The sequence below is a fragment of the Pinus tabuliformis genome, chromosome 7 (assembly GCF_031772625.1).
Source record: "Pinus tabuliformis cultivar Carrire ecotype Pingquan chromosome 7, CPIR1, whole genome shotgun sequence".
NCBI lineage: Eukaryota > Viridiplantae > Streptophyta > Pinopsida > Pinales > Pinaceae > Pinus > Pinus tabuliformis.
Genome location: NC_142293.1, coordinates 240926727 through 240938156, shown reverse-complemented (window position 1 = coordinate 240938156; position 11430 = coordinate 240926727).

Here is an 11430-nt window from a genome sequence, read left to right as displayed (position 1 = left end):
CTGCTGGAAACTGTGGTTGGAAATGAACAACAGAATTTTTCGAGAAGAACGTTGCACTTTTATAAGATTTATTTCTAAAATAAAAGCTTTGTTGGGTGAGGCTTTGGAAGCCAATACTTCCTCAAGGAATGAAATGAGTCTGGTCAAAGAGGAGGAGCAATGGCTCAAAGATCTGGTTCCAAATCTGAAGGAAAGGCCCATTCCTCCTGCATTCGCCCATGCCAACTGGGAGATTAGGCTGGAAGAACTGGAGTTCATTAAGTGGAGATCGGCCCTGGATGATCATTGTTTATTCTTCGACGGGGCCTCCAAAGGAAACCCTGGGGTTGCTGGCAGTGGTGGAGTTCTACTGAGTTCTGGAGGTTTTTCGGAATTGCGGTTCCATTGGGGTCTGGGAATCGAAACCAACAACAGAGCGGAGGCTTTTGCACTGTGGCAGGGGCTGACCCTGGCGATTAACAGAAATATCCTTTTTCTCTCTGTCTTTGGAGATTCTAGACTTATCATCCAAGCATTGCTCTACCCTAAGACCTCCCATCAGGTTCATTTAGCCACTATTATCAGAAAAATCCGGCTATTACTGCCCAAGTTCAATAAAATTTCCTTCTTTCATATTTTAAGGAATCTCAATTCTCAAGCTGAAATGGAGGCCAATCTTGGCTCCCTCTGTACTCGGAGATCCCTGGTGGTCAACTCGATTGAATCTTCATGCTCCATTCCTTAATGTATCTGCTGATCGGACCTCCTACCCTATTTGATCTAAGGGCTATCTCTTTTCTCCTCATTACCCTGCTCTACGGGACCTCATCTCAAAGTATCTTCAATCTAAGTAAAACGGTGGTCTCAGGCCTGATCTCAGTCTTCCTTTCAATGGCCTCTGTTTCCTGTCGAGTACCTGCTTTTCACGAGCCCACAAAGGATCCCCAAGGGGGCAACTCAGTTCCAGTTTTGATCTTCACTTTACTATCAAACCTGAAGGCCGTGATCAACATAACCAGAGCTTCTCATTTCCGAAAAGCAGCATCCTCTGTGCGACGCAAAAATTGCGATGGAGCTCCCCGCTGCAGAAGCAATCTCTCCAAAGCAAACGTGGACAATCAGGTTTCTCCGCCAATCAATAGCATCGATGCTCTTATGAATAGCAAGATCAGGATCCGCCCAAGGAAGTCCTCTGGCACTGTGCGATGTTCCACCTTGTCCAACAGCGAGCATTGAGAGAACTCAGGTCAAAGTCGGTGAAGCTCAAATCTCGGATTCAGAACATCGGGAACAAATCCAAATCCAATCAGCTTTCCTCAGAACTCTGTCTCTGACTCCGCAGCATTGTAAGAGCACGCGGCAGCTTGTTTGCCGCCCTAAATAAATTTAACCATTACTGTCGAAAAAAAAAAAAAACAATTAAAAGCAGGAACGTAATTATATAATACAGATATGACAAAACATTTGGATTTCTCTTTCGAAATGAAATTTTGTTGATGACATTGACTAACAAATGAACTGTTCAGCATTCATGGAGGAATACAGTGAACAAGTGTCTCTGGGAAACATCAATTGAACTTAATGGAAGTGCCTCATCGTTGAATGCAATTAAATTTCTTTCCTTCTTTGTGAACACAGAGGATAAATTTGGGGAGGTTGTAATTCCAGCAAATATTTTTTTGAAACCAATGGCTCAAATGTTATTCCATGTTCAAAAATCTTGGCAATAAGTCATGGTCATTAGTCTTGGCAATACATGCACTTTTCTCAATAGTCTATATGGTAATAAATTTATATTAAAATAACTTTTAGAAATTAAAAATATCTAAAAATGTGTTTTTGAATGTTTTAAAAAAAATATTATATTTTAAATTCCAATTAAAAAATGTTGATCAAATTTTAAAAGGTTGGAAAAATAAATATTAAAAAAAAAACATTATTAATAGGTATAATAAATAATTTATAAAGAAGTAATTTTTTTTTTTTAAATAATTTAAAAAAATAATATTAAATTTTTTTAACATTCTCTTGTTAGTAATATATATATATATATAAAATAATCAAAATGTTAATTTTTTAAAACGATTATTTAAATTGATGTGTATTTTAATATTCGATAGTGTCATTATTTTGGTTCATAATTATAATTTAAACTAGAAAAAAATCTGATTAATAATTTATTGAAAAATAAAAATAGTCTATTGAACAAGAAAAAAAAGATGTTAATTAAGATTTTTTAACATATTATTTTTATAATTTAAAAGAAGAGATAAAATGATGATGATGATGATGACGATGGTTAACGTCTGTTGAGACCAAACGATGGTTTATCGGACCTAAAGAAACAAATTATTTATTTTGATTTAAGATTTTATTCCTATGCTCAAAAAGCTTGGAGAGAAGCCTCCCGAGCTCACTATAATTTTGACATTGTAAAAGGCTAGGAATGTCATATTGCAACAAAAATTGTGAAACTGAGATCTAATGTGGTTGTACGTGGGCCACTCTAAGAGGAAGTGGTTTTCATCTTCGATGTTCTTATTCTCACATATATGGCAGAGCCTTTCCATCCATGGCGTTTTAGGAACTGCCCAATGACTTGTTTCACTATGGAGCTCATGAGAATTCTTTTTAATCTTTGCTATATTAATTTTCTTCTTTGAGCTAGTTAAAATAGAGAGATACTTCTGATTTTCTAGGGTGGGGTTGATGATCTTCTTATAATAACTTAGTTTTCTTTTAACCGCTAAATCTTTCTCACACCACATATTTTTCTTTGAACTTAGAAGTTACAATATCTTTAATGATATTTATGTTTTGCAATGCATCATTCTCATTGATCTCGCAATAGTTTAACCAGTTCCTTGTGTCTTTATGCCACCCTCGATTGAGCCTTAGGTGGTTTAATATGTTAATATTATTTCAGATTAACTTTATTAATTTAATATAAATTTATATTAAGTAAGTTTAAAAACAATATTATATTTTTCTCAATATTTTTTATTATATAATAATAAATTTATATTAAAATAATTTTTAAAATTTAAAAATATTTAAAACAATGTTTTTGAATGATTTAAAAAAAAAATATTATATTTTAAATTCCTTAATTAAATTTTAAAATGTTGAAAAAACAAATATTTAAAAAAAACATGATGTAATAAGTATAATAAATTATTTATAAAGAAAGAAATTTATGTTAAATAATTTAAAAAATAATATTAAATTTTCTCAACATTTTTTATTATATATATATATCAAAATGCTAATTTTTCAAACGATTATTTAAATTGATGTGTATTTTAATATTTGATAGTTCGATTATTTTGGTCTATAACCATAATTTAAATTATATATATAAAAAAAATTCATTGAAAAATAAATATAGTTTATTGAATATTAAAAAAAATGAGATGTATATGTGTTCCGGGAACTGCACTAAGCGTTCCAGTGTTGGTGGTCATCCTTAAACCACCCTCCTTATAACAACATTTCAGAAAGCACATTTAGCCTAGTGCTGCGATGCATTTTTGCACATTTTGTATTACAATCCTCTTCTTGGATTCATACATACCCCTTCGAATTAAGGGGGGGAATGTTGGACACCTAATCCTCTATGGCTTGGTGTAGAATGTGAACAACCATGAGAGTCCAAGAGACCTTGGGATGTGGAACCCAATGGTCACACAAATGTACTATAAATGTATATCATGTCAATAATAATGCATTCAATATTTATCATCCACCTTTGCTGTTTACATTCCATGTGGCTTTAACAAATAATATTAATTTTTTCTTAATATTCTTCTATACACGCAAGAGAACCATGCACATTTCCGTATACGCGCAATTTCTGTTTATGGAAGTTGCGCATACACTGTAGATTCACATATATAAAAGACATGCATATACGGAAGATATACACATATAAGAAAGTTATGCATATACGGAAGTTGCGCATATACGGTTGATACACATATACAAAAGATGCACATATACGGAAGTTATATACACTAAAGTTACACATACATGGAGGTTATGTGTATATACAGAAGTTTCACATATACTTGGAAGATATGTGCATATAGAAAAGTTTCGCATATACAAAAGATATGCACATATCTTCTGTATATACACAATTTTTGTATATGGAAGTTGCACATGTATGGTAGATGCACATACATAAAAGACGTACATATATGGATGATATGCACATATAAAAAAGTTACACATATAAGGAAGATATGCACATATCTTCCGTATTATGCCAATATCTTCCGTATATGCATAATTTTTGTATATGGAAGTTGCACATATATGGTAGATGCACATATATAAAAACGTGCATATACGGAAGATATGCGCATATACGGTAGATGCACATATACAAAAAATGCACATATACGAAAGATATGTGTATGTGAAAAATTTCCGTATACGGAAGTTGCGCATATACGGTAGATGCACATACATAAAAGACGTGCATATACGGAAGATATGCACATATCAGAAAGTTATGTATATATGGAAGATATGCACAATTTTTGTGTATGCGCAATTTCCGTATATAGAAGATATGCGCATATTTTCCGAATATGCACAATTTCTATATATACGCAATTTCTGTATATGGAATCTGCGCATATATGATGCAGATACATAAACGACATGCATATACGAAAGATATGTGCATATAAGAAAGTTACAGATATACCGAAGATATGCATATATCTTCCGTATATGCACATTATGTATATGGAATTTGCGCATATATGATGCAGATATATAAAAGACGTGCATATGCGGAAGATATGCACATATACGGAAGTTACAGATATACAGAAGATATGTGCATATCTTCCGTATATGTGCAAAAATGCAACCTCTATATAGGCACAACCTTTGTGTATACACATTTTCTATATATACACAACCTCCGTGTATATGCACATATCTTCTATATATGGATAAACTTTTGTATCTGCACATATATAAAAGTTGTGCATATACAAAAGAGATGCACATATATGGAAGTTGTACATATACGAAAGATATGTGATACAGAAGATGTTCACATCTTTCGTATATGTGTATATTTTCCATATATGCACTTATTTAGTATATGTTCATTTCTTCCGTATATGTTCATATTTGGAAGTTTCACATTTATAATAGATGCGTATATACAATAGATGTGCATATATGAAAGTTGCGTATATACGGAATAAATGTGCATATATGGAAGTTATGCACATATGGAAGAGATGTGCATATACAAAAGTTGTGCTTAATCTTAAACATATTTGTACAGTCCAAAAGACACCCAAAGTCATCCAACAGAATGCACAAGTGAATATTTTCCAGTTGAAGACATTGGCAGCCTTTAGTGAATATTACTATAGAAAGCAAGTAACCTATTCTTCCCTTGCGTCTTGTAGACGAACCTGGGCTAGCATATGAAAGTCTTCTTAGCACACTTGTGTTTTCCACTTCCCTTTAGTCACACATAGTGTAGTAGGAGAAAGAGTAAGCGGCCCATTATCTGCACATCATTTTTTTTCATGCAAGGAACAATTGAAATATAGTGTAATTAGGAAGACACTGTAACGAATCACCAAATATCCACATCTTATCACACTTTTCATGCTCACTTGATGGCTTGCACACAATTACACATCACACACTAAGATTTTATAAGTTTTGTATTAGAAATTAGATTATTTTTATTTTTATTTTTATTTGCAAATTCTCACATATCTTAATTAGGGGGAAAAGTAAGTGGCCAAATTCAACACATATTTTTCAATCTATTTTTCTAGTTTTTACAAATAACATAGCTTAATTAGTAAAAGAGTAAGTGGCCTATCATCCACAAATCTTGTTACTAACCAAAAAATTTATTCATTTAATTAGTTTTGGGACTAGGGCCAAGTGTCACTATAGAAAGCAAGTAATCTCTGCTTCCCTTGCATCTTGTAGGCGAACCTGGGCTAGCATATGAAAGTCTTCTTAGCACACTTGTGTTTTCCACCTCCCTTTAGTCACACATAGTGTAGTAGGAGAAAGAGTAAGCGGCCCATTATCCGCACATCATTTTTTTTTCATGCAAGGAACAATTGAAATATAGTGTAATTATGAAGATACTGTAACAGATCACCGAATATCCACATCTTATCACACTTTTCATGCTCACTTGATCACTTGCACACAATTACACATCACACACTAAGCTTCTATAAGCTTTGTATTAGAAGGCATTAAGTTTCTGGAGCTTTTGATACTTAGTTTATTTTAGCCTACATCTACCATAACTTTAATCAACTAAATTCCCCACAGGGGCCACTAAAGAATTTATAGTTCAAGTTAGGACCATCGAGGGTAGGTATTCCATAAGCCGCCATGGTCATGTTACATCTTTGAAACATAGCAGTTGACTTTTTAGGGAGCTTAAAATCCTTCAATCATCCCACAAAAAAGAATACCCGAGCATGGCAAAGACCCGATTCAGAGGGGGTTCGGCTTAGGTCCAATGCGTGCGGTACTATTTGGGGCTACCCGACCCGTCTAGTGCTCAGTACTGGTAACTGACTACCAAGAAGCTAAAGACTCGAATGCTCATGTGGGACGAAGGTACTTTAGTGGCCAAAATCTAGGGCTTCCATCCCTATAGGTGGACGTGCGGGCAGCACCAAAGCCTCATCCATTACCTTGGTCAATTCTTCAGCTGCTGGAAGGCGTCACCAGTTCTTTTGGGACGTTGCCCCAGTACCCATCAGAAGATATCTTCGCAAGGCCCCGTTACTTTGAGAGTGGAAAGGATGAATAGGTCTTCATAGGATCTTTATTCTTACGCAAAAACAAACGAAAACCATTTTTTTGTTTGATTGATCACATAGTCTAAAGTTAAATGGAAAGTAATCATTTTATTTTTGCTTTGTTTTATGTATGTGATATATTTATTTTGAGAATCATCTCCTTCCCTCAATCACACAAAGTAGCACACACTCTACTCGACACCATAGGGGACCCCATCCTCCTCGTCTCGTTTGTTGTACCTTGGGATATAATCTTTGGTTGAGAAGAGATCAGTGCCCAAGACATTTATTCAGAACTATAAAAGAATTAATTGACTGTCCCATCATTTCATAAAACCCCATAAATTTGATTAAAAGCCTTTAACTTTCCATATGTGAACAATGTTTCCAAAGTGGCCTTCTGATGTTGAATACAAATGAAGAAAGAGAAGAAAGAAGTGATGGTGGAAAGTTTTAGATAACAGGTTGCCTTGCACATAATCTTTTATCTTCAACTTTGGAATAAATATGACTAGCGTGTAATGAAATTTAGAAAATAGGAGTGCATCATTAAGGGTTTTTAACTTTAATTCACAAAAACTCAAACTCACAACACTGTAAAATCAAATCCCAACAACTTCATTACTCTTTTCTAAGAAGAAAAATTAACACAAGATGAAACATGAAACACTTATCATACCCAACAAATTCTGGAATCACTGTGAAAAATTTATTCATCAACACATGAAAAGTGAAAGTACAATATTGTATTTTCCTTTGAGGGACAAAATTCTGGAACCCCCCCAAAATCTTATTCCTGGATTTTCATTTCTTCTGCCTAGCCTAACTAAACTAACTATTAAAACAAAATCAGTTGAGGAACAAACTTTTTGACAGTTACTACATTATCTCTCTATTCGAAATAATTGGTCCGATAAAAGAAACCAAACCCTTTACAAAGATAGATAAACATATTCGTCGGCGCCTTTCTCTTTTAATTAATAAAAGAAATTAAATGGAAATCCTTCAAAATTTATACAGGTTTTGTATGTGTTGACGGTGCTGGACCCACCAACATTCAGGGGATCACCCCGGTATGAAGTCCCAACTAGACCTCACGACGTTTGGTGTGGGAGTCCCATCCGGTATGATGGTCCAGTTGCCATTATCTTAAATATTTGCCTCAACTCTTGCTTGTCAACATAGGAGAGTGGTCTTCTTTGGTGTGGGAGTCCCATTTGGTATGATGGTCCGGTTGCCATTATCTTAAATATTTGCCTCAACTCTTGCTTGTCAGCATAGGAGAGTGGTCTTCTTTGGTGTGAGAGTCCTATCCGGTATGATGGTTCGGTTGCCATTATCTTAAATATTTGCCTCAACTCTTGCTTGTCAGCATAGGAGAGTGGTCTTCTTTGTCTTGCGAGAAGTGAGGTTCGCGTGCTTGGTGATTATAAGTGTCTCTTGTGTCAATGGTTCTTTCATCGTAGAGGGAGAGGGTGGGAGCGAGTCCCAAGTTAGTCAGGAGACGTCCCAACTCTGCTAGGAACACACCACACAACAGGACGTGCATAGCTACAAGTGAATTACAAGTGTTAAACACAGGTTAAAGCAACATGCATTACAAGTGTTAAAGATTAGTCTTACAACAGTTACGATACATGTTGAAAACGTGCTGGCTTGTGAGCAGGCTTCCGAATTAAGTGAAAGTTCCAAGACACATCGTTACACCATACATCACTAACCCTGCGTGCGGGGCATTGGAGCCACTACTTACTCCTCAGTTGACATGGTCCAGAGTCGACATGGTCCTGAGTGGAAAATATACATGTATGTTGTGAAGAATGTGGTCAAGACTTAAATTAAATTTTTTAGCCACCTTTGCTGACGAAGACAACACAAGTCGATATGATTCCTACTTTGTTTCCTCACATTTAACCTGAGATTCAATGGCAGCCTTGTCTATAATAGGACCCTTTGGTTGGAACCCTCTGCTTAGTTCTAACCCCTAGACAATTTCGAATGGGGGCAATGTTTCTGGTATGCACATACTTATTAGGAGCATCCTTGTCCCTATTCATCCTATCGTACAATATGTGTAACGACTCCTCCCACATTTAACTAGTAACTCAACCCACAACCATAAGGAACATGAGCACCAATCTAAAATAACAAATGGGAAAACCCACAACACCATGGTTATCCATGAAATGACAAGGCAAGGCTAAAACCACTGTTTATCTAGGAAATCCTCCATGTCAATGACATATCATAACCAAGAAACCACATGCATTTACCATGCATTAAGAAAAGCATACATGCAACCTGTTACATGCAAAACAATCCAACTGTAGTTGTTGATCCACTTGTTCCCTTGCACTTTCCTGCCTTCCTTTGCCTTCTTTCCCCAAATCCAAAGTATGCCAAGAAGCTCCAAGAGTGCTGCAAGAAAACTCTAGGTGTGCAAGAGTATAATGAGAGAATAGATAGAGAGCTCCAAAACCGAATTGATAATGTTATATACCTAGGGGGGATAACATGGGGTACCAAGGGAGGTACCCAAGGTAATAATGTAATAATGGGATGGGCCATAGTAATAAATAAGGTGGTTAACCATATCATGTAAGGGACCACAAGTAGTTAGTAATAATGTAATGGGCCCATGGTATTAGTTGATGGTATGAGTGACCCATGGTATTGTATGTATGAGGCCTATATAGAGGCTAGAGAATCCAAGTCAAGGAATATTGTATGAACATGCATATGGCTTGTGGAGTGTTCTCCTTCCTTAAGGAGTGAATGTATGGTGTTGCTCTACCTTAAGGGTTTGATCAATAAAGAAGCATTTCTATTTATTTCTATCTTATTGTTTCTGGGTTTATTACCATTATCATATATTTCTGGGTTAGATCTACAACAAGTGGTATCAAAGCTATAACAAGTGGTATCAGAGCTACAACAAGTGGTATCGGAGCACTTTCTTGGGAAAACAGTGGAGATTTTTTTTATTTTATTTTTTGCAGTATTTCGGGGGCGGCGAGTTTGTAGATCAGATCTATATGTTTTGGTGCAAGATCTGCAAAATTTAATTGCAGATCTAGATTCTTTGTAAAAAAACAGCCGATTTAAAAAAAAAATCAGTTGAATCGGAGTCCAGATGAAGGAGATATTGCTGATCTAAAAATCAGTGGGGTTGCAAACAATTTTTCAGGGCAGCGAGTTGGCGGCGCAGATCTGGACGTCCTGGTGCAAGATATGCAAAATCTAATTGTAGATCTGGATTTTTTGAGAAAAATTACCCAATTTCAAAAAAAAAATCAGTCGAATCGGAGTCCGGATGAGGGAGATATCGCTGATTTAAAATCAGCTCTTTTTTGCAGAAATTTTGGTGACGGCGGGAGAGTTGCAGTGCAGATTTGAAATTTCATTGCCTGGATCAAAATTTCTAACACATGGGCAGATGCAGAATGATTGTTCCATTTCTGAAAACAGGTCATAATAGGGATTCTGAGCAATATTGACGAAACTGTGACAATTTCAAATTTTCGCCAAGTAAGTGAATTTTTCTCAAACCCTCTTCATGGAGATGCTATATTTTACAGGGAAAGATGATGGTCCTACTATTGAAGAATTCATACAGAGATACAAGTCCATACATGGGACATATTGGAAGATTCCAATGAAGCTTAATATGAGAGATGAGGCTGAAAAATGGTGGTTATCACTTGACCACAAGCAGTTGACCAAACTTTCAGATGCAGAATTTGAAAAAGTCTTTTTGGACAAATGGTCTCGGGCTAGAAAAAAGGAGAATGAGACACATAAGGGGTTAATTGATACGGGTGTCTCCTTACTGCAGGTTCATGGATTGATTCAGAAAGAGAAAATCATGGTTTCTATAAATCCTAGTTGCAAGCATAATTTCATCAATGTTAATTTGGCAAAAAAATTGCAAGTTCCAACAAAACACATTGAAAATACACAGGTTGATGATGAGAATGTTCAAGTGTACAAGGATTTGAAGATTTCTATGGATAAGTATGTGTTGCATGGTGATTTTTATACTTCAGAGATGGATAATATGGATGTTGTTTTGGGATATCCTTGGATGGAATCTGTGGGTACTATCAATATTAATGTGCAGAAGAAATTCCTGAAGCTCTGGTATAAAAAGAAGAAAATTACATTACATGATATTTCCATCAATAAACAGGTAGAATCCACGGAGGTTGACGCAGAAGATGTTCCAGGGACTGACATATTAGATGATGAGCAGTTGATGGTCGACAATCAAACACAAACAGAGGCTGAAGCCGAAAAGGTAATAGGTGCTGACACATCTGATGAGGGTTCAATGGTTGAAGTCATATTGGAAAAGAAGACACCACAACAGGGTGAATTAAAGAAAAAGACATCGTGGGTTAAAACTTCAACATATCATCACCCACATCACCCCGCAAGACAACCATCAAGATGGAAACCAAGTAGTCACAAGGACAACAACCCCCGTATGACGGATAGCGAGGAGAGAAGATCCACCTACTACACATCAACACAGAAGAGCTGCCACGGTCAACTTCCATCTCAAGCGAGTGAGGCACCAGCGAAATCGAGGGTTCACCTTTCTCTTGGATGGCTAGATGCACGTGCATGGTATCAG